General features: G+C 40.3%; 1 pseudogene; it reads left to right on the top strand.

The window, feature by feature from the left end:
* The first annotated feature begins 399 nt into the window (after positions 1–399).
* On the top strand, positions 400–19,972 carry LOC127436623 (solute carrier organic anion transporter family member 1C1-like; annotated as a pseudogene).
* Positions 19,973–25,681: the final 5,709 nt, after the last annotated feature.

Here is a 25,681-nt window from a genome sequence, read left to right as displayed (position 1 = left end):
AATTACGGCGCGTATCAGCAGTCACCCTCGCACGATCGAGTGTTGTGCATCCCCCTGGGTGCTTCGGTGGCTGAGTCCACAGGTGTAAAAAAAGAGTATATTCAAAAGAGTATGTTTTCTCTAAAAGAGCTCACACAAACGATTGGTGTCTTTTTAAAGATATCCTTTCGCCATTGTGCTACTGGGTGTGGCTGTTATCTCTCTCCACCGGATGGCCACGAAATCTGTCTCGAGTGCTTGGGTCACCAGCATGCCGAGGCAGCTTTTGTGGAGGGGTCATTTTATCACTGTGAGAACATGCCCATGAGAATGTTGCGGTCGCGGCTCTCTTCCTTCTTTGTGAAGCAGAGAGCCACCACGGCTGCTTCCTGACCCGGTCCGTCCTGGGTTGAAACTCAGATGGCTGGGTCGGCGAGCACCGTGGGCAATCTGGATGTGGATATGGGATTGTTTCCACCGGCTCAGTCCCTGCAGTCCTCCCATCATCCAGCATGCTCGTTCTGCCCGGTAGAGTTCACGAGCGATGCAGACGGTCTTGAGTGGAACCCTCCGCCCTGCCCTGAGTGTTCGCGGCTGAATGATTGGTTTCTGCGCTCGGAACATGACTCACGGTCACGCTCCGCCCCGGTGCCCTCCTTCCCAGAAGTGCACGGGGAGCTCATGAAGTCGTGGAAGGTGCCTTTCTCTGCCCGTACACGCTTCGCGGGCTCGTCCACCCTGACTACCCTTGATGGCGGAGCGGCTAAGGGATATGTCGAGCTTCGGGCGGAAGCCGAGTCGCACAAGGGCTTATACAGCCCTTATTTTATCGTGCCCAAAGGGGGGGTTGGGGGGGGGGGGTGTTGCGCCCAATTCTGGATCTGAGTGCCTTGAACAAGGCCTTACACAGGCTTCCGTTCAAGATGTTGACACAGAAGCACATCCTGGCGTCAGTACGACATCAGGATTGGTTCGTGGCCATCGACCTGAAGGACGCGTACTTTCATGTATCGATCCTTCCTTGACACAGACCCTTTCTTTGGTTTGCCTTCAAGGGACAAGCATACCAGTACAAGGTCCTCCCTTTCGGTCTGTTCCTGTCTCCTCGCATCTTTACCAAAGTCGCAGAGGCAGCCCTGACCCCGCTAAGGGAGGTTATCAATTATCTCGACGACTGGCTGATCCTAGCTCACTCGCGAGATCTATTGTGTGCGCACAGGGACCTTGTGCTTCAGCACCTCGACTGACTGATGGCACCATGATGGCACGTCTTACGAATAAGCGTGCACATTCAGTGCTGGCCTGCCTGAAAACCTTCAGGCAGAAGGTAGCGGTGCCACTGAAACAATTTCAGAGGCTCCTAGGGCATATGGCATCCTCGGCGGTGGTACTCCCCCTCGGGTTGATGCATATGAGACCGCTCCAGCACTGGCTATGGACTCGAGTCCCGAGGTGGGCATGGCGCCACGGCACCCAGCGTGTGACGATTGGTCAGATCTGGCATTTCTATGGGCAGAGATTGAATTCGGGCTGGGGTGTAAATGTGCAATGGGCAGGCAGTATCGGGGCTTTGGACAGGGACCCGCCTGCAGTGGCACATCAACTGCCTAGAGTTGCTGGCAGTATTGCTTGCCCTGCGGAGGCTTCAGCTGTTGATTCAGGGCAAGCACTCGTTGGTCCGGATGGACAACACAGCGGCCATGGCGTACATAAACCGCCAGGGCAGCGTACGCTCACGTCGCATGTCGCAACTCGCCTCCTCCTTTGGAGTCAGCAGATGTTGAAGTCTCTGCGAGCCACTCACCTCCCGGGCGTCCTCAACCATGCAGCAGATGTGCTCTCACAACATGTAACGATCCGTGGAAAGTGGAGACTCCACCCCCACGCAGTACAGCTAATTTGGGAGAGATTCGTGGAGGCGCAGGTGGACCTGTTCACCTCCCAAGAGTCCTCTCATTGCCCCCTTTGGTACTCCCTGTCTGAGGCTCCCCTCAGCACAGATGCCTTGGGGCACAGCTGGCCTCGGGGGCTGCGCAAGCACGCGTTTCCCCCAGTGAGCCTCCTTGCACAGACATTGTGCAAAGTCAGGGAGGATGGGCAGCATGTCCTGATGGTTGTGCCATACTGGCCCAACCAGACTTGATTCTCAGACCTGATGCTCCTGGCAGTTGCCCCTCCTTGGTGCATTCCCCTGAGGCAGGACCTTCTCACTCAGGGGCAGGGCACGCTCCGGCACCCTCGGCCAGACCTCTGGAACCTCCATGTCTGGCTCCTGGACGGGATGCAGAAGACCTAGCAGGCCTTCCGCCAGCGGTGATAGACATGATCACTCAGGCCAGAGCCCCTTCCACGAGGTGGCTGTACGCTCTGAAGTGGCGTCTCTTCGCAAATTGGTGTTCTTCCCATGGGGAAGATCCACAGAGATGCGCGGTCGGGTCTGTGTTGTCCTTCTTACAGGAGGGGATGGAGAGACGGCTGTCTCCCTCCACCCTGAAAATGTACATAGCTGCTATAACAGCATATCACGATACACTGGATGGGAGACCCTCATGGCAGCATGACCTGATAACCAGGTTCCTCAGGGGTGCTTGGAGATTGAATCCTCCTAGGCCGAGCCTGATTCCCTCTTGGGATCTCTCTGTGGTTCTGTCTGCCCTACAGAGTGCCCCCTTTGAGCCCCTGGAGCAGGCCGAGCTCAGCACTTTGTCACTGAAGACGGCCCCCCTGGTGGCACTCACCTCTATAAGGGGACCTCTGGGTGCTCTCTGTCACCAGCAAATGCCTGAAGTTCGGGCCAGCACACTCTCACGTGATCTTTAGACCCCGGCCCTGTTATGTGCCCAATGTTCCCACCACTCCCTTCAGGTGGTGAACCTGCAGAGGAGGAAGACCTGGCTTTGTCCTTGCTGTGTCCAGTTCACGCCCTGCACATCTATCTGGACCGCACACAGAGCTTTAGATACTCGGAGCAGCTCTTTTTTCTGTTTTGGAGGGCAGCAGAAGGTAGGATGTGGTCTCCGTAGTGCTTTCCCTCCTGGAGAGGGAAGAGCACTTTCCCAGCACTATTCTAGCAGGTGCTCAGCGGGAAATTGCTTAATACAAAATCAGGAAGGGCCACCGCCTGTAGCCTACTTGGGTAAGTGCCTCCTCCCACCCTTAACGGAACCAGGGAGATGCCTTACATAACTCACTGAAAGGTCACGATGTGGTCGAGCGCTCATTGCGAGACACGCAGCAGCTTGCCCGTGTCTGCTCCTCCGTACCTTGTGACATGGTTCAGCGCCTGCGGTGTCTCCTATAGGATCCCCTAGTGTCACTACATCGACACAACATTGAGTGAGTGACAGACAGGGAACATCTTGGTTACTGATGTAACACCTGTTCCTTAATGGAGAGAATGAGACGTTGTGTCCCTCCTGCTGCAGCACTGAACCAACCGCTGATATGGCCGGGACTCTCTCTCAGCTCCTCAGCACAAATCTGAATGAGTGATGCACGCCATCTCTTTTTATACCCATATGTCCGGGACGGAGAGCGGCATGAAAATTCCGCTCACCAGTTCTCATTGACCTTTTCTGAATAAAGCAAAGGTGATTGGGGCTCTCAAGCGCGAACCCCTAGTGTCACTACATTGACACAATGTCTCGTTCCCTCCATCAGGGAACAGAGGTTACATCAGTAACCAAGACGTTATTCCACCAAATATTGATTTCTGAAATATTGATATTGATTTCATACATCAACACTGTCCTGAAGCGCTGCCGACTTCTCTGAACTCGGTCTCATCTTAGATGGAAAGCAGAACAGTGGAACTGTGTGTTTTTTGTTTTTTGGTTTTTTTTTTTGGTCCAAAGAGTCCAAATTTCAAAACGTTTTTGAAAAACACAGGCATTGTGTTATCCAGGCCAAGGAGTAAAAGGACCATCCTAGCTGTTATTAGTATCAGGTTCAAAAGCCAGTGTCTGTATGGGCCAGGGGTGTGTCAGTGCCCATGGCATGGGTAACTTCCACATCTGTGAGAACACCATGAATGCAGACAGATATGTACAAATTTTGGAGCAACATATACTGCCATCCAGCACCATCTTTTCCAGGGACATTCCTGCATTTTCCAGAAAGACAACTTTAAACCACATACTGACCGGATTACAAGTAACATGGCTGTGTGAGCAGAGAGTGTGGGTGCTAGACTAGCCTGCCTGCAGTCCTGACCTGTCTCCAATTGAGAATGTGTAGCGCATTATGGAGCACACCATATGGCAATGAAGACCCGGTACAATTGTGCAGCTGAAGACCTACATAATGGATGAGTGGGGGAAAATTCTGCTTTCTAAACTTAACAAACTTGTGTCTTCACTGTGTGTGTATCACTCCGCTTGTGTTCGTGCCTTTCTAAACTAAAGTGTAAGAGCAGTACATATGTGTTAAGAGCTACTGTTTGTCTTTTTTTACATTACATATGTTAGCCAGCAGGTGGTGGCAAAAGATCATTTTTATGTGTAATATGAGCCAGTTGGTGACGTGAAGTGAATCCGCGTCAGCCACTGTTTACATACAACAGTGCTCTGTGATCGCTACTATGTTACTAAAGCTAGGAAATAGCTTTAAACAGCTTTAAACGAACAACTTCAGCATTACGGTTCATCACAGCCAAGAGACACAACAGACTGATTGATTACAGAACTCAAGGCGCTTACCTCTTACCGGAGTTTCCACATTGGATACATACTGTTTAAAATGGCAGAGGACATTGCGGTTTCTATAGTGAATGACTCTAGCGCACTGGCTACCGTGAAATAGAGAGGAATACCCCCGCTTGGACGGCTATTTTCCCACTGAGAAAGCTGATCTTCAGAAAGCTGACAGCTTCTTTGCTTGGGAGTGGCAACAGGTGATCGCACAGGCTCCGTCTCTCTCTCTCTCTCTCTCTCTCTCTCTCTCTCTCTCTCTCACACACACACATACACATACACACACACACACATCCATCCTTGTTTATCCAATAACTTGTCAGAAACATATATATATACAACAGTTAGTTCCGGTCCTCGAATCTGATTGGACGAGAGACATTCCATGAGTACTGATGGTCTCATACCATCAGCACTCGGACACTTCACTGTGTGTATCACTCTGCTTGTGTTCGTGCTGTTCTAAACTAAAGTGTAAGAGCAGTGCAGATGTATTAAGAGCCATCTGTATCTTTACATTTAATATTGTGACATTACATATTTTACCCAGCACGTGGAGGCAAAAGACAATTTTTGTGTGTAGTATAAGCCAGTTGGTTGACGTGAAGTGAGTCAGCGTCTTTTAGTGTTTATATTCAACAGCACATCGTGATCGCTTGTATTACTACTACACTACTAAAGCTAGGAAATAGCTTTAAATGGCTTTAAACTAACAACTTCAGCATTAAGGCTTATCAAAGCTGAGAGACACAACAGACTGATTAATTACACAAACTCAAGGTGCTTACTTCTTACTGGAGTTTCCACATTGGAGAGGACAAAATGGTTGAGGAGATTGCAGTTTCTATAGTGAATGACTCTTGCGCACCTGCTACCGTGAAATAGGGAGGTATACCCCTGCTTGGATGGCTATTTTTCCACTGAGAAAACAGGATGAATTTGACCAAAATGAAATTATCTTCAGAAAGCTGACTAACAGACTACAGCATCATCAACAGGTGATAGCACACGCTCCATCTCTCTCTTTCTCTCTCTCTCTCTCTCTCACACAAACACACACATCCTTGTTTCTCCAATAACTTGTTCAAAACAGCCCAAGCCGTGATTTTAGTTTTAAATTGAAATTTTTGAATTACTAACAAAGGCTTGGACCAGGGGCTTACTGGGAAAGAAATTGGCCCAGGATTTTACATAGAAACTGGCCCAAAAGTTGTTTAGCGGGGGTGGGGGGGAAATCTGGCCCAAAAGTTGTTGAGGTGGGGGGGGTGTCGCTGTCCTTTTCTGCATATCGCTGCCCCCTTCGGCATATCGCAGTGCCGTTTTGTGGCCTGTTCTGCATAACGTGGCGGCCCATTTCAGCTTATCGTGGCCCATTTGGCCCCTTTCATGGCTGGCCCTTTGGGAAAAGTCCCAGTTCTCTCGATGGCCAGTCCGCCCCTGGCTTGGACACATCATTTGTCTTGAACCAGCAATGGCAGATTCTGATCTGTCGCATAAGAAAGTAGATCCATGCACAAATGTGTTTTTTGTGACCATACTCAGTTTTTCCTAATTTTTTTAAATTTCACTATATTGCTTAAATATATATAGTGTATATATACACTACCGGTCAAAAGTTTTGAAGCACTCTATTATAATTATAATTATTAATATTTTTTATTTTTTTATTTTTCAAATTTTAGAATAATAGTAAAGTCATCAAAACTATGGAATAACATAAATGGAACTATGGGAATTATGTTGTGACTAAACAAAATCCAAAATAAATCAAAACTGTGTTATATTTTAGCATCTTCAAAGTAGTCACCCTTTGCCTAGAATTTGCAGAAATGTACTCTTGACATTTTCTCAACCAACTTCTTGAGGTATCACCCTGGGATGCTTTTTAAACAGTATTGAAGGAGTTCCCATCTATGTTGGGAACATATTGGCTGCTTTTCTTAATTATTCGGTCCAAGTCATCAATTTCAAAAGCTTTTTTTTTTAATTAAATTTTAGTTTTATAATGAAATAAATTAATATGGTGGCACAATTATATTTTTGTCTACAAAACTAATTTCAAACATTTAAGTATACGCCTTCAGATCAAAAGATTTTTAAGATCACTAGAAACATTTCAGTCAAGTGTTTCAAAACTTTTGACCGGTGTGTGTGTATATATATATATATATATATATATATATATATATATACACACTACGGACTCGAACCTAGGACAGCAGGACACATTCACATTGTCTGTACACCCCACGGTCGGACGATATAACACCCGCAGCTTTCCTAAGATTTTGAATAGCGTACAATTCATATGGACTGTTCTAATGGTGTTTCTTATTATTATTATTATTATTTATATATACAGTATTTTTTTTTTTTCCTTTTAGAGCTTAACAGCCATGGCCACTATTTGCTGTGCGCCAAACATTGTTTTGCAAGAGCTATTTAACGATTCTTCAAAAACTGATTCTATTGTGTTTCACTGGAAAAATATAGCAAACAAGTTTAAAACGTCATGAAGTCAAGTAAATAAAGATTTTTATTTTTGGGTGAACTAATCCTTTAAATGTTTTTACTTCTGCCCTTTGTGTTGGAAAGATATTCATTACAGCGCTCGCCTTTGCTTATTTCTCCAAATCCCTGATGGCAAGTTACACCAAAAGCACCATCACTCAGATTAAGAGATGGTTTGAGATCCCAAGCTCAACAGTTGGCATCATCGATGGCAGCTTTGAAATGGGTGAGTTGAGATGTGTCGAACACTGATGAGAAATGAGGGTTCATTCTGAAAGCAACACACATTAGATGAACACTTATACCAGTGAGCCAGACGACTGATGCTGTTATGTGACATTTTACAGTAACTATGGCTATCAAGCTGTAAAAGATGCACCATAAAAGTAGTCCATATGACTCGTGCTATATTTAATAGAAATATAGAAAAATAACAGCATGTATCAGAATTTTTAATTATAGGTGAACTAATCCAGTAAATATTGAGAGTCAGATTTGTTTGCAGGTAATCTGTTGGTTATTACTGTGTTAAGCTACTTTGGTGCTAAATTTCATAGGCCCAAGATGATTGGAGCAGCCCTGCTGATGGCTGCCAGAATGCTGTTAGTGGTGCTACCACACTTCCTCATGGGCCAGTGAGTAACATAAAATTGTATAAAGTTTGTTAAAACAAAAACTGTGTTGCAGTGACAATGAAAGTCTATGGGGCAAAGCACTGTATGTAAGGAAACAATAAAATATAGACGGTTTTGAAAATATAGCCACTAGTCCAAAACATTATACATGTTAACACAGAACTAGTGTGATAAAATTTGTATTAGCCTTGTCTGTGCCTGTCAAGTTATGTCAAATAATTATTTCACGACCAGATACCTGGTAAAGAATACCAGAAATGTGCTGTTTACATAGAGAAAATCCAAACACAGGAATTACATATGTAATCAAGTTGATTCACCTAGAAAATATTATGGCTATGGCAAGTTATTTATTAGTTTAAATTATTTTTATGTTACTAGTACTTTTTTTAGTTACCAGTAAGTTTAACAATAGTAACTCAAATGTTTTATTATTATTATTATTATTATTATTATTATTATTATTCATTAGATATTAGTACTTATTCCTTTGCTACTAGTCACTATACCAGTAATGACTATTTCACTATAACTGCTAACAAATTGCAAATTATTGCCATTAAAATTTTTGGGATATCTGTGTTTCAGATATCAACTGTTCACTTCTGACTTGGATGTATTCCAGTGGTGACAACTAGTATCTTTTTTAAGCCTACTAGTAACTATTCATTAGATACAGCAGTCATACGTATTCATCAGATACTAGTACTTTTTTCCAATAGTATTTATTCCATGTTACTATTACTTATTGTAAAATTGTACTTATTTATTTATTAAACTTGTACTTTTACTTTTTATAGTGTCTATCGGGCTGGATGTAGGCATGGGCAGGGGTGGGCTGAGCCCACCCAAACGTGAGTCATGCCCACCCAATTAAACATTTGGGAAACGCGGTTTTAAATAAAAGACTTTTTTCCAATTTTTGCATTGGTTAAAAGCAATATCGGGGCAGGCTGTGTGTTGCAGACATTGAGAGTGGGCTGTAGACCGCCCAACCAATCACAAAACAGCACCAGATATGTGAAGTATTTTTCTATTTTTGTCACTGGCCGAAAGCAACGACACACTCAAGAAGCAGCTGCTGCAAACCAGAGAGTCAGAGACGTCACGAGCGAGGACGGTAATAAGAGATATTTTAGTGCAATGCATAGGTTTTTAGTGCCCATAAAGAAGCCTGGTGGTGTCCCTAGCAGTGATCATGTGGCTGCTGTTAATGTACCACAGGCGCTCTCTCTTCTCAAATATCTTCCTCCACATCAGCTCCCCAAAATCGCGCTGCGGGTGTTCATGAAATACTGGACCTAAATTATATTCTAAAGTAGAGGTCTGTGTGGAATGGATTTTTCAGACCCGCTCCCGTGAGATTCTGTCCCACTCATGCAGAAAATATGTAATATTTTGTCCCGCTCCTGCCCGCAAAAGCCTGCAGGTAGAGAGGTCTACGTGATTTTTTCACTCCCACTCTTCTAAGATTCTGTCCTGCTCTGGTATCATAGGCAATTTTTTTTTTTTTTTTCAATTCCCACCTGGAAAAACAAAAAAACTAAAACAGAGAGAAAAACACTCTAACATTGCCAAATATTTGATTGACCTTTGGTTGGTTTCAAAGTTTTTTTTTTTTTGTACCTTTCTTTAATAAAGTGTTAACATACAGTATAGCACTTAGAGACTTTCCGCTTCATGGAGCACAAGGAAGAATTTGTATGAATAAGCCACTAACCCTGCACCTATAAATTGTTTATTTTTGTGTTGCTCTTGCGCAATACACGAATAACATTCTGCCTGTCCCTTAAATGCATTCAGTAAATTTGAGTAACATCTATTTTATGTTTTACATATTTATATTTTGTGAAACAAAATATTCTGCGAGTCATTTCTTTCTCCTGCTCCCACGCACACAAGTCCCACACCAATTTTAGGTTTTTAAACATAATTATTGATCCCTCCATCTAATAGACTTCCTTTCACTCCATCTTTATTTTCCTCCTTGATATTATTTCTCTCCACTCCATCATTGCATTGTGAAGACTCTGATTTGTCTTTGTAAAATATACTTATTTTGGTGTAACATTGGTTCTTGGAGAGGAGACACAGGAGTAGATAGATACTTTAAGTACTTTAATAATAAACACTGGCATGGAACAAACAAATAACACTCATTGTAACCATTAAACATAACACTTCAAGGACTGAACAAAACAGGAGGGTATTTATACAAAAAGGAATTAATGATGAAATGGAGGACAGGTGAGGAGGATTGGAAACAGGTGGAAGTGATGAGGGCAGTGGAATCTGGGAAATGTAGTGCAGGGGAAAACTTCAAAATAAGAGTCCTTGAAGAATATGGGGGAGAGACTGTGACAATTGGGCCTTATGATCTTGACAATTATGCCATGTTACACCAATTTAAGACATTAAATTAGTAGTCTGAGTAACCTGAGTTATTAGTCTCTATTGGAAGAACAACTATTATCTAATGAATAAATACTAGTATCTAAAGAATACAAATACTAGTCACTATTGGAATACATACTAGTCAAAACTGAATAGTTGGTATCTGAACCACAGACCCCATAGAATTCAATGAAATGTTTTTCTATTTGTCACCAGTAAAAAAAAAAAAATAATAATATTGTTACTTGTCATTACTAGAATAAACAATATGTACTATGCACTACTGAATAGATACTAGGGTCTATTGGAATAAGTAATAGTAGCTAATGAATTAACACTAGTAAAATTTAAAAGGATTCTTGTCACTAATAGAATATTTATAGTACTAGTAACATAAAAATAGATTCTAGTAATTAGGAATAAATGTTAAAAGCGATTGCCAGAAAAGTAATCCCATAGCTAAAGGATGATTTAATTTTACAATCCAAATAACACAGATCATTTTTATTTAAATAACTGTGTAGATGCCTTGGCTCTTAAGGGCCACATTATGAAGAACTATGTCCTTGTAGAGTACATGTATGTAGCCAAGTGGAGAACTTTCACGTAATTTAACTCTAGTCATAAATTGGACATGACCCCTTTAAGAGTTTTTCAACACCCGCTTTCCGGTACTCTCTCGTTAAAAATGTGAGAAACATGCGTTGTGCAGGAGAGTTCCCGTTTTTGTAATCGTTTGAGAGTTCTTTGGGTAAATATTTTACACAAAATGTTGTTAAACTGCATTAAATAAGTGTTCAAAAGAGTCATATGTTAAAATTAAGTGTTTGTTATGGATTCTTTTTGATGGATGCATATGTGGAGTTTGGCCATGTTTTTGCATACATGTGATGACTGGGTATTTTATAATTTAGTATTAACCCTTTAAAGCCTGAGCCCCAAATTCCAAAAATTCCATTCTGTGCCAGAATATGATATTCATATCCAAATTCATATTATATTCATATTCATATAACATCATACACCTGAACTGTATATACCATATTGAAGAGAATAACTTGGGCTTTCAAATGATATAAATATTTGAATGATTATTTAAGGCTAATCATCCTTTATCAATAAGATTTCACACAGCAATTTTTACAAAAATCTTCTCCGGCCACCATACTTCATCAGACAACTGCATTTTCAACCATTTTAATTACAAGCTAGAGTGTATGAAATATAAATACTTTTGTGGGCAGTGTAGAATAGCAGACAGATTAGAAATATAATCTATTGTTTAAAAGTTATGACCATTCTAGTGATTAGTGGGTAAACAGAATAAAACAAACATTCAGAATGTTAAGATACATTTCACATGATCACTCCTCAAATACTCCTTTTGAGCAACTGTAATAATAAATTGAGATTGCATCTGAAATTGAACGACACAAACACTGAAATATACATTTTATGTGTTCAATAAAACACACACTTTATTTAATTTGAACATTAGAATTACACACGAATTACACAGCAAAACATACAAAATCAAACTTTCGAACTATCTACAGTAAATATATATTTTAATAAAGAGTGCAGGAACAGAATATATATATATAAATTCATAAATACTCAACAACTGTAATACCTGTGGAGAGAAGAGAGGGAGAAAAAAGGGGAGGGGGAGGACAACAACACCAGTAAACATAGCCCAACCGAGGCCTCTCCGCGTAACTGGTCACACTCAGCTGAGTGCCAAGACTGAAAACAGTTCGTATCGCGAACCAAGCAAAGTCTTTTGCCATTACATTCTGGCACGCAACAAGCTACTTTAGTTTTATTTTCAGTCCTACTTTTCCAATAGCATAGCCAACATCTCTTAGAGGACTCTTCAAATTTAGGGACATGGGCTGTGTGGAGTGATGACGAAGGAGGGACTACAGGCTTTAGTGTATGCAAAGGGAAACTTGCGTGAATATCGATACCTCCCAGTTGACGAGCCAGGTTTTCTCTGATATCTATCTGGGTTAAGTTCACCGGTCTATGCTCATCCCCTGGTGCCGCATGAATGTGTTGCCATTCCTTAAACAATATGAAACTGTTGACGACGGCAATGTCTATGAAGTAGAAAAAAAGAGTCTTCCACCACTTCTGAGTTTTTTTGTAGGATGTCGTAAGATTTTATCATTTGGTCTGACCTATCAGCACCGCCCATGTTTTAGTTATAATCGCTGATGACAGTGGGCTGGAGTGCTACTTCTTTTGTCCAGTCGCCATCATTTTTTACAAACCTAGTAATTCTGGTTGAGCCATTTGCATTGTGGAAATTGGAAAGGCATGTAACTGCATGCGTGTCCTTCCACTGAATTACAAGTATATTCCCCTCAATCCTACACCACCTCATATCCCCACGAGGTGTCTTGCATTCCTATCTTTTGATGTCTTTAAATTTTGCAGGAAACAGTTTACGATTCACCCTGCATGTCCCACAGGCATTAGTTCCCATTTCTAACAACTTAACCATAAGAGCTGGGGATGTGTAAATGTTGTCAAACCAAACATTGTGGCCCTGGTCTTTGAATGGCTGCAGTAACGATTCAACTACTTTGGTGGCCAAGTCAGTGACATGCCCATCATGACTACCTGTGTAAACATTAAAGTTGAGAGTATAACCCGAGTCTGATGTTGCAATTACCCATAATTTAAAACCCCACTGAGTAGGCTTGCCCTTCGTGTATTGTTTAAATCCTGACCGAGCTTTAGACTTGACCATACATTCATCAAATGCGAGATTTTGGTTAGGCTGAAAGAGCTGCTGGCATTTTTGTTTGAAGTGGTCCATAAGATAACGCAACTTCCTAAGGCGATCCTGATTATCATCTGTGGTAGGGTCTACAACATGTAGAGCTGCTAAAAGAGCCTTGTAGCAGTCACGTGACATAAATCCCCTCGCCCATGAGCCCTGAAGTGACTTGGTTCCCCAATGATGATGGGAATCAGGGAGAATTGAAAACCCGATGTAAATAAGCAACCCAAGAAATTTGTAAAATTCATCAGGGGTCACCTCCATCCAAGCTCCTTGGTAGCTGGAATATAACGGACAGTTTAGGACGAGCTGCCACCCCTGATGGTTAAGATAGCTGCATATCTCAACAACTACAGCCTGAGTAAAAACAGTATGAAAAAGTAAATTTCTCACAAGATCATATTGGAGGTTGACTGCACAGCCTGGCGCATGCTACCTAAGTCAATACCAAATGGATGGCTAGGCTTAAATGGGAGAGGTTTTGGTGCATGTGAATCGATGTCAGAGTACGAGGGATAAGAAACAGAGTCAGGGAAGCGTTTACACTTTCTAGCTGACTTGGGACCTGTGCGAGAATGGCTAGCCATACCCAAAATAATAAGAGTAACAGTGTTAGTGTTACTGTGAGTATCATTCATATGAGAAATAGAAACAAACAATACATACACATTCATACATACCCAGTTGATGGTCTTGGCTGGGGATCAGGTTTCGTCTCATCCTCCATCTCCTCGTGGTCCGGGTCTTCCTGCAGTTGTTCCTGGTCCAGCAGATCTTCCTCCTGTGTGCTCATGCCCTCATGAGCCATGTCCTCCTCTGCTATGAACCTAAGCTCATCAGCAGTCAGCTGCCTCCTCCTCTTGAGGGTGCTGAGCAGGGAGCCATAGTCTCTATCCATCTCTACAACAGAAAAAAAGTACAAAGGCTTGCAGTCACCAAAGGCTTGTAGACTAACCAGAATGTCCAACTGCAGACAGCCCTCTCACACTTTCCTTGTGAACAGGAAGCTACACACAATCTAAAATCATGTCTGTGTGATGGATGGGTAAGGCTATCTGCTAAATTATAGAAAGATATCTACCATTTCTTTTATTACATGGGAAAATCAACAAGCTAGATAACTTATCTAACTAGCAGGTCAGTTTCCAGGCAGGTCTGAACAGCGTCTGCTCTCTGCCTCATATTACTTCAGGCAGATTTTTCACAAGCAACAAAACTGGCCAACAAAGTTATTGATATTTAGCTAAAAATGTACATAGTGTTGCTAGCTAATGTTTATTTAGCAAGTTTCACAGAAATTTGCTTAAAAATAGAGGCTTGCTGCCTGTCCGATGAACACCGACGGTCATGTAATTTTATCCAGAAATAACTAGCGTTACTCCTACAAATAAATGCTTTGTAACTAAAACATTTTGACTTTCAATTGACAATATTGACAACACATGTTCAATAGCTTGTCTTACCTCGAAAGATCGCCTCAGTTTTCAATTTGAAGCAGTAAGTCCAACACTTGAGGTAATTTCCCGGGGTATCCTCTCTGGCTCCGCTCAGGCAAATGGAGGATGACGCTGATGACGATACATTTATTATTCACGCCCAGTAACCCCTTAACCAATCATATGTGCTTTTAGCTTATATTGTCATGAGTATCTGGCAGTTTTCAGAAATAAAATTGGTGATTAGACGGCAAAGATATTGAGACAGGAATCATGGGAATAATTGTTCCCAAATTTGAATGCTCCGGCTTGTAAGGGATAATCATCTCTTATTTAATGATTTATAGCCCAGAGTGTTTTTCAATTAAGTGAACATGTGTAATGAGAATTGTATTGTGTTAAACTGTTATACATGCCCTTAAAGCCTGGTTAAAAATGCATAAAATGCTTTGAGTGATTTAAGCATGTGTTAAATGCATAAAATACTGTGAGTGTTTAAGCATATGTTACATACATAAGATGCTTTGAGTTGTTTGAACAAGTACTTAAGTGCATAGGGTGCTGTGAATGATACAAGCATGTATTAAGTATGTGTTGAGGCATGTGGGCAGGCTAATGCCCTGTTTCTGTTTTCATTTAACATTAGCCTCTACCATGTTTCATTTTTTGTATTTCCCTTTTTTTAAAAAAAAAAAAAAAAGATCCCAACATTACAAACAATTTGCAAAAGTTTATATTTTAAGGTCCCTGAAAGTTTCAGACTGAGTGTTTGAGTGGCATATTTCATAACAGCTTGTTTTGTGAATCTTTGCAAAAAAAAAATTTTTGTGTGTTTTTTTTAAGTGACAGAAATTCCGGAGTTCACTACAAAATGCTGTGGCTTATTTTATAGGTGAAGAGGGCATTTACATATTACAAATTACAAAATCTGAAAGGCAAAGCAGGAAACTACAGCCTGTTTAATCCTAAAGGCTGATTTATACGACCCTATGCCATAGGCTCAGCACGGTTACAGCTGTTACAGTGTAGCCACTGCTATAACCTTATGTGAACCTCACCAAAAATGTAACTATACATCACATCTGACAAACACAGCTGTGACTGGTCTGCTTTGTAACTAGAGTTCAGTCATGAAACTCTACATGGCACAATCTGATAGGTCTATTGGACATTTAAGCTGTTAGCCAGTCAACTTGCGTACTCTCTCTTTGTCTAACATTTAAATTGCCTCCGTTGCTTGTAGATAAGCCAGTTTCACTGCATCGCACATTGAGAGTTTTATATCTGAAACCCTCTTCCTCCCCAGCACCACCTGTCTAGTTCTTCTTCAAGGGGATTGTACACACAGTGTCTAATTATGCAGCAGCAGCAGCATGTCCTACATGCTTGATGCAGAATGTCTGTGTTTGTTCTAGCAGCAGCAAGTCTTCATACTTGCATCAAACCTACTGACTTGTCATATCCATTACAACACCTTAAATTCATTCCGACAGTAGTTATGACTGAACTGAGGTCACTTCGCATGTCCTCCAATAGTATGTCAATATCTTTGTGTAACGGGAGCCAGCTGATAGATAGGTGTGCAATGTGTATAAACCTCACTCTCCTGACCTCAAGAGGTGCACTAGCGACTGACTCTAGGGGCTGTAGCCTTTATCCTCCTTGTTTGTGCACCCACCTCCCATGCCGGAGATGCCTGTTCGAGTCCCGTACGGAGCAGATAGAACAGGAGTGTCACAATGGTGCCGTGACCTGGATGGGATTGAGGTTTAGGGGGGTGAGTGGAACGGGAGCCAGCTGATGGATAGCTGTGCAATGTGTATAAACCTCACTCTCTTGACCTCAAGAGGTGCACTAGCGACTGACGCTGGGGCTGTAGCCTTTAGGCTCCTTGTTAGCGCACCTGCCTCCCATGCCGGAGATGCCAGTTCGAGTCCTGTATGGAGTGGGTAGAACAGGAGCGTCACATTTGCATTATATATTGTATTTGGGCTCGTTTTAATCGTGAGCATCTGCTGTTTTTTTATACTGTCTTTGTTTCACGAAGTTACAACCACAAAATGTGACAGAAAAGCCACATTTGTTTACAGCTTATATGTAACTGTGTGCTTTCACATTAATATATGGCTTTTAATTTTTATGTTTATACAGTATACTTGGTCTGTGAGTGAAACAATATGCTTGTTCTATTCTTCTTGTTGATGCCTTTTCTGGTCTGTATGATGTTTTGATGAAATTACCCCCATTTTGTGTTAGTCAACCGAGTAGTTTTTAATAGTGTGATGATTTGTATTTTTATTTTTTATTTTCAGTACGGAGGGTCAAAATATCAAGATTTGTTTTTTGTTTTTTTTGCTTTTTTTTGCATGAATTATTAATGATTTAATTGTTAATTAAGTAAACCTTTAATATAACCAGTTTACCCATGTCTCTTGTGTGATTCATATTTTGAAAATGTAATGGAGAGTCTTCAGTCAACTATTTCTTTCTCTTCCATGGTAATCGGATTATAGGATGTTTGCACAAGATCGGAGTGATTGGACCACTGTTTGGTTACTCGCTTGGATCTCTGTGTTCCAGTCTTTATGTGGACATTGGCTTAGTGAATCAAGGTGAGTTGGGGCAGTGTTTAGACAGTGTTATTTACATACAATTGTATATTCCCAAATCAAAACCAATCCAAGTCACTTGGAGGTTTGTTTGGACATGTACCACAGTAGTACCATGGTAAGGAGTATAGTATCCCAGCCTATAGAATCTGTCACATTATGAACTTTAAATATTACTGCAGATAATTTATAAAGTGATCTGACAGATATATTGATATATTGTTTGTGTCTGTATATTTTTTTTTTTCTCCATTTTTAGAGAGTGTGACCATCACCCCTCAGGACTCTCGTTGGGTTGGGGCATGGTGGTTGGGTTTTGTGGTTGCGGCAGTCTGACTCTTCTTGCTGCTTTGCCTTTCTGGTTCCTGCCGAGAGCTCTACCCAAAAAACCCCAAACATCTGTAAAAGACCCCCCTCAAAACAACACCAACACACACGCATTACAGAGATAGCTAAAGGAATGACAACCTTACACAGACAGTTTATGTGTGTATGTGTGTGTGTTTGTGTGTGTGTGTGTTTGTAGGAGTGACTACTATGCCATCCGTGGCTCTGGGTATCTTTCTAAGTGGTGTGATAATGAAGAGATTTAAATTGGGTCTGCTGGGAGCTGCTCGAGTGGCGTTCTTCACCTCTGTCACTGGATTGCTTTGCACACTGCCTAACTTTGGTCTCAGCTGCAAAAATATGGATGTTGTTGGGGTCACAGTGTCCTTTCAAGGGTGCCTTTATTTCCTTTCATACTCATTAAATTGTAAAAAGAAGAAATTCACTTGATAAGCAAATTGCATGAGATATTTTGACTTGTTTTCAGAGAATACATCTTCAATTGAAGTTTATTTGTCTTTTTTAAGTTTAAATCTAATAAAAAATGTGTGAGATTTATGCTTAAAATAAGTAAAAACAAATTTCCAAGAGGCTAAGAAAAATAAACTTCTATTTTTATGTTGTTTATGTGGCAGATCCAATGAAGTCATATTAATGCATATTAAATGTCATTCACCCCTGTCAGGTTCTTGTTTCTGGGACATAGGTACCTGTTTATTGTCTTCCTGCAATGAAGAATGTGGGTGTCCCGAAACTCTATGGGACCCAGTGTGTGGACAGAATGGAGTCACTTATATATCTCCCTGCCACGCTGGCTGTAATTCCACCCTCGGCACAAGACTGAATATGGTGAACAACGTCCCTTTGATCTCAAATCTCTATGATATACTAATGATCTTCTCTCCCACCAAATGTTAAATGATTAACTGTTAAAAAAGAGTTCAGTTTTTGACTGCAAATTTTTACTCAAGATTATTTTAAAGGAATATTTCCCCAAAAACTTGGACGGCGACAAGAATCGCCTGCTTGCATGTTAAAGAGCCATCTGAGACATTTAAATGGCACATCACCGTTTGTTTTGTTGGTACATGCCATCATGTTACTGCAATAAAAGGCCAGCGAGCAACACAGTCTCATTTAAACAGTACCTCGGCTCAGGGGACACACATGAGCTCATGTTTCAACTGCTCGTGCATTTCATACTCCTGTACCCTGCAACTTATAACTGTCTTGTCTAATGATAAAAATGCAAATGTCAATACAACTTTTATCATATACCATATAAACAAAACAACTGAATAACTTTCAAAGATTCACCTCATAAAACTTGCACAAATCCGTTGCTTTCTTCCTGTGAAGTATGCATCTTATCAGCCTGAATCAAAACTGTACCTGTGATTTCTGGCAGTGCAGCATGGTACAATTGTTCACTTGCATAATATGGAACTTCAAATATTTAACACATTGGTAAATCAAGAACAAAGTCATTGAAGTTTTTTTTTTTTTTTTTGTCTCCTAAGACTTTCCACTGTTGTTCATGTGTCCAGAGCTCAGGTCTGTGTGAGGGGAACTCCTCTGCAGTGCTTGGACAGTGTTCACGAGAGAGAAGCTGCTCTAGAATGTTCTACATCTCACGTCTCTCAGCTTCTTTGTGTACTGTCTGTGTAGCACTCCCCTCTTTATCATCTTTCTGAGGTTCTTTTTCACTTTCCATCATATTATGGCTGGTTGGTTGGTTAGTTGGTTAATCATAATTTGTTTACTCCACATTCTAGCCTGATATGCCTAGAATAGCACTGAAGCTGCAGTCGGAAATTAATGTTTAAATAATTTTGTGCAGATTTTATGTATCTGAAATGCAATAGAAGATTACATTATTTTACAAAAAATTATTTTTTATGCATGAAATGCATTTAAAAAAATTTGATGGGCATATGTTCTTCCAGGAGTGTGGAGCCCGAGCTGAAGTCTCACTCAGTGGGCATGTTAATGCTTGTTTTAAGAGTCATGTGTGAGTTCACTAAACATACAGCACTATTCCATCAATATTTAGATTATTAATACATTAAATTCTGTAGACTCATAGAGCCAGACTTTTGTCTGGTCTCCTTTGCTGCTTGTTCTTGCAAAGAAACACCCATTAGACAGGAGGAAACTGTCTAAGGCAAAACAGCACTTTTATTCTTTCTATTAAACATCTTTTATTCTATTAAAGGTGGTATCCCAGCTCCAATTGGCACTCTTATGGACTCTGCCTGTCTGAAATGGTTATATAAGAAATGTGGCGGAAGAGGAGTGTGCATAATGTACGACATGCAGACTTTCAGGTGAGCAGATCTTGACAGGACTGGACAATATATTATTAAATCTGTACATGCCTTCGTAAAGAATATCAAATTCAATAAAAAGAGGCACATTAGGTAATTATTGCTTATTAAATGTCATTCACCCCTGTCAGGTTTTTGTTTCTGTGACTGAACAGCTGTCTTCACAGTCACACACATGAAGAGGAAAGTACAGAATGATAAACAAGTATATGAGAAAATAAAACTGTGTGATGCAGAAGTGGAGAAAGCACTGAACAAATGTTCTGCTGAGGAATATCATGAGGTTCAGAAACCTCTAAATGAGTTTTTATAATGGTGTCAGGATGCACAATATACAGGTGCATCTCAATAAATTAGAATGTCTTGGAAAAGTTCATTTATTTCAGTAATTCAACTCAAATTGTGAAACTCGTGTATTAAATAAATTCAATGCACACAGACTGAAGTAGTTTAAGTCTTTGGTTCTTTTAATTGTGATGATTTTGGCTCACATTTAACAAAAACCCACCAATTCACTATCTCAACAAATTAGAATACATCATAAGACCAATAAAAAAAACATTTTTAGTGAATTGTTGGCCTTCTGGAAAGTATGTTCATTTACTATATATATACTCAATACTTGGTAGGGGCTCATTTTGGCATGGCATGGAGGTGATCAGTTTGAGGCACTGCTAAGGTGGTATGGAAGCCCAGGTTTCTTTGACAGTGGCCTTCAGCTCATCTGCATTTTTTGGTCTCTTGTTTCTCATTTTCCTCTTGACAATACACCATAGATTCTCTATGGGGTTCAGGTCTGGGGAGTTTGCTGGCCAGTCAAGCACACCAACACCATGGTCATTTAACCAACTTTTGGTGCTTTTGGCAGTGTGGGCAGGTGCCAAATCCTGCTGGAAAATGAAATCAGCATCTTTAAAAAGCTGGTCAGCAGAAGGAAGCATGAAGTGCTCCAAAATTTCTTGGTAAACGGGTGCAGTGACTTTGGTTTTCAAAAAACACAATGGACCAACACCAACAGATGACAATGCACCCCAAATCATCACAGACTGTGGAAACTTAACACTGGACTTCAAGCAACTTGGGCTATGAGCTTCTCCACCCTTCCTCCAGACTCTAGGACCTTGGTTTCCAAATGAAATACAAAACTTGCTCTCATCTGAAAAGAGGGCTTTGGACCACTGGGCAACAGTCCAGTTCTTCTTCTCCTTAGCCCAGGTAAGACGCCTCTGACTCTGTGGTTCAGGAGTGGCTTAACAAGAGGAATATGACAACTGTAGCCAAATTCCTTGACAAGTCTGTGTGTGGTGGCTCTTGATGCCTTGACCCCAGCCTCAGTCCATTCCTTGTGAAGTTCACCCAAATTCTTGAATCGATTTTGCTTGACAATCCTCATAAGGCTGCAGTTCTCTCGGTTGGTTGTGCATCTTTTTCTTCCACACTTTTTCCTTCCACTCAACTTTCTGTTAACATGCTTGGATACAGCATTCTGTGAACAGCCAGCTTCTTTGGCAATGAATGTTTGTGGCTTACCCTCCTTGTGAAGGGTGTCAATGATTGTCTTCTGGACAACTGTCAGATCAGCAGTCTTCCCCATGATTGTGTAGCCTAGTGAACCAAACTGAGAGACCATTTTGAAGGCTCAGGAAACCTTTGCAGGTGTTTTGAGTTGATTAGCTGATTGGCATGTCACCATATTCTAATTTTTTGAGATAGTGAATTGGTGGGTTTTTGTTAAATGTGAGCCAAAATCATCACAATTAAAAGAACCAAAGACTTAAACTACTTCAGTCTGTGTGCATTGAATTTATTTAATACACGAGTTTCACAATTTGAGTTGAATTACTGAAATAAATGAACTTTTCCACGACATTCTAATTTATTGAGATGCACCTGTATCTAGTCTTTTCCCTTTGCTTAGTGTTTTTGTTTTGTTTTGTTTTGTTTTGCTTTTTGTTTTAGCTTAAATTTAATAATTGGTCCTAAATAAAGGCCGTAAATGTTACAACTTTTTGTCCGATATGTAATAATTTCTGGTCGTATTTGTAATAAAGGTCCTAAATGTAATAACATTTGGTTCAAAGTGTAATAAAGGCACTTAATGTATTTAACTATTTGTCCGAAATGTAATAAAGTCCCATTTATTACCATTTGCTCCTAAATGTAATAACTTTTGGTCCTAAATGTAATAAAGACCCTAAATGCAATAAAGGGTCTACACATTATAACTGTTGGGCATAAATGTAATATATGTTGGTCCTAAATTAAATTAATGTTCAAAACTGTAGTACTTTACACTAAAAGTTCCCTTTGTTAAAAGGTAATACATATATTTATTGATGACTAATAATGAATATCCTAAGTGATATGCAGTTATAATAAAAGGCATAATAAGGCTAACTGGCATGCAATATTTACAGTCTAAATAATGAGACATTTTTAAATCAAATGTTACAAATGTGTAATAAATAATTATATATATTTTAATATAAGGACGTACAATGATGTTGTGTATTGTTTAAAGGCCAACAGTTTTCATTAAATAGTTTATTTTCAGTTATATTCTTGATTCTCTTTTATTAGGATAAATTAATGGGGTTATGTATTTTTAAAAGTAAAATTAATGATATATTGTTCCCATTTACTAAGCGCACTGTAGTAATCTTGTAGCACTATAATAGGTAGTCACTCATTAATAAATCCTCATGCCAACATCAGTGAAGCAAACTGGTAGGGAAGGGAAATTGAGATATTTATTACAATAAGAGTTGTGTGAAACATACTGTTTTGTTTTCAAAATAAATAAATGAGTTACATATTCTTAAAAATGACTGTTTTTTATGATGTAGATTCATAAAACAGATGTACAAATAGTACTGACAGACATTAATCTGTTGCAGTGATGTTAATGATGCAGACAGAACAATGGTTCTCAACCTACTAGGGGCCTTCAGCAAATTTCCAGTGGTGCAGCAAAATTACAAGTTATATTAAAATAATTTAACTCAATTAAAATGCTAAATCAGACTTGGGCAATGGGGACACTGGAGTCAAAAATGTTTACTACCACTGAACTGGAAGGTCTGTTGCAATGGAAACTTTGTAACAGCTGGTGGCAGTGTATTCCAGGAAAGCAATGTGTGGTGTGACACTATCCAATACATCTTGATGTTTAAATAAAAATGTTGTTTTAAAACATATCTCAACATGCTCTTTTCTATGTTTGTGTCTTGTTTGTTTACCCTGTCACCTGTTTAGCCTAGCCACATGTAAAATCATGCATGGCCATTTGTTATGAAAAACAGTAGCCTGAACACAATCAGAAACTACAGTTAGTGGCGTTTGTTATGGCAAACATGACTATTAGTATTGGCAGGATTAAGGATATGAACCTCTAACCCTAATAAGTAATACATTCTGTCACATACATGCATGTCTTGTGCTTCAGACATGAATGCTATCTAAAGAGGAGAGATGTGCTATTACTTTTTCTAAATGATCAGACTTAAAATTTTCATCTAGGCAATAAAATGGGTGAAAAAAAAAAGACATCCATTAGACATCCATTGAATGAGCGACCCGAGCTATGAATACCATAGAAAAATTAAAGTGGTCTGTTTTGACTTGGTCAAGTAAGCAACCACTCAGCAATCAACAAGAACACCCTAGCACCTGCGCAACAATGCATTGAAACCCACTCAGAACACCTTAGCAACCACATAGCAACATCCAAACCAGGGACTAAAAACAAAATGTTTTTCATTTCGGTTCGTTCTGAGCAAAAACTTTCCGGTTCATAAGTTCTGCAGCCTCCTTTCCAAATGGTTATCGGTTATAACTAAATAAAAGAATGGGTAATAACATTTTTTTTTTTTTCCATTAACATTTTTTATTGCTTCCATACATTAAAAAAATAAAAAGATAAATACAAAATTAGGACAAACAGAACATAAATACATGGAATCATTTATATCCCTATTATTCCCACCCACCCATGTCCCCATCTTCCGATTGGCATCTCCAACAGGTAGGTGTATCTATTAAATCAAGTCTATACAACATAGAGGGCGTCCAATAGAAACTATGAATGATCGTAAAAAGCATAAGACATATCTTAGCGTCTCTGGACATAGATTTGACATTTTTTAGAATCCTTTCCCACTCGCCATCCTCCAGTGCCACGTTCAAATCCTTTTCCCATAACCCCTTGAGAGATGATAAAGCTCCATCGCAAAGTCTCTGAATCAGCAAAGAATAGTACACAGATGCTTCGTGACCTTTCCCAAAAGCAGCAATCACCACACTAAGGGTGTCCGCTGCTTCAGGGGGCTTTATACTACTTCCAAAGACAGTACATAATAAATGGCACAACTGTAAATATCTGAAGAACTGAGACCTCGGAATCCCAAATTGCTGTATAATTTATCAAAAGATCTCAATACTCCGTTTTTGTACATGTCTCCAAGCGTAGCAACACCCCTTTCAATCCACTCCGTCCAGCAGAACGAGGACTTATCAATGCGTAATTTAAATTCAACAATATGCTTGAGGCAACATTCAGATAAATATACAAATTGAACATGTGGGAAACTTTTGACCACACGGATTGCAAGTGCGAAATGACGGGATGAGATTTTACCTTTCTGGGCAATTTGGAAGTAAGACTTTGTAATGGTGAAATAGGGGCAAGGGCTTCTTGTTCAATGCAAAACCAGGGAGGGGTCCTCTCCGGTGGGAGCGACCAATGTGCCAAATGTCTGAGACCAAAAGCATAATAGTAAAATAAAATCATGGGGAGATATAACCCACCTTTGTCAGCTGGCCTGTGTAACTTATTAAAATGCATCCGAGGACATTTACCATTCCAAATAAAGGATTTGGCTATACTATCAAATTGTTTAAAATAAATGAGGGGAACTTCAATGGGGAGAGACTGTAGTAAGTAGTTGAATTTTGAAATACAATTCATTTTTATAACATTAACCTTTCCAATCATAGACAAATGTAGAGAAGCCCACCTGTCAACATCCCTCGAAAACCTTTTTATTAAAGGGTCAAAATTAACACTAATTACAGTAAATCACTCAAACTTGATGGAAATAAAATGCCCAAATACTTAATGCCCTGCTTGGGCCACTGGAAAGTGCCTGGCTGAAAAGCTGTTTCAGGGCAATACGCTGTCAGAGCTTCGGATTTAGACCAATTATCTCCGTGTCCTGAGAACTAAGAAAATGAATAAATAATTCTGTGGAGGCAAGGCATAGATCTAGTAGGGTTGGAGACGAATAATAAAATATCATCTGCGTAAAGCAAAAGCTTATGTGCCACACCTCCCACCACCACCCCTGGAAAATCATCCTCCTTTCTTAACGTGGCTACTAATGGTTCCAGGGCAAGACAGGACAATAAAGGGGAAAGAGGGCAACCCTGCCGGGTGCCCCTATCCAAAGTAAAATAATCTGAAATTAAACAATTTGTTTGTACCGCCGCTTAATAACTTAATCCACCCAATATAAGTATTCCCGAACCCGTACATTTCCAAAATCTTAAAAAGGTAATCCCATTCTACCATATCAAACGCCTTTTCGGCATCAAGTGAGATGGCAGCGACCGGAGTCTGATCATTCGCCACTGACCACATAATATTAATGAGACGCCTAATGTTATCAGAAGAGCTGTGGCCCGAATAAACCCCACCTGATCTATATGTATAAGTGATGTCATAACTTTACTTAATTGGTTAGCCAACATTTTTGACAATATTTTAACATCTAGCTAGATCAGGGAAATTGGACGGTAACTCTTACACTCGCTTGGATCTTTGTCCTTTTTAAGAATCAGACTGATCTGGGCTTGAGTCATGGTTGCTGGAAGCTTTCCATTCTTGAATGATTCCGTATTAACTTCTAGCAAAAGTGGAGCCAGTTCTGCAGCATAAGATCTAAAAAATTCAGCGGCAAAGCCATGTGGCCCCGGAGCCTTGC

The sequence above is a fragment of the Myxocyprinus asiaticus genome, chromosome 47 (assembly GCF_019703515.2).
Source record: "Myxocyprinus asiaticus isolate MX2 ecotype Aquarium Trade chromosome 47, UBuf_Myxa_2, whole genome shotgun sequence".
Lineage (NCBI taxonomy): Eukaryota > Metazoa > Chordata > Actinopteri > Cypriniformes > Catostomidae > Myxocyprinus > Myxocyprinus asiaticus.
The sequence above is the reverse complement of the archived record's forward strand: the minus strand, read 5'-3'. Positions and strand labels throughout refer to the sequence as shown.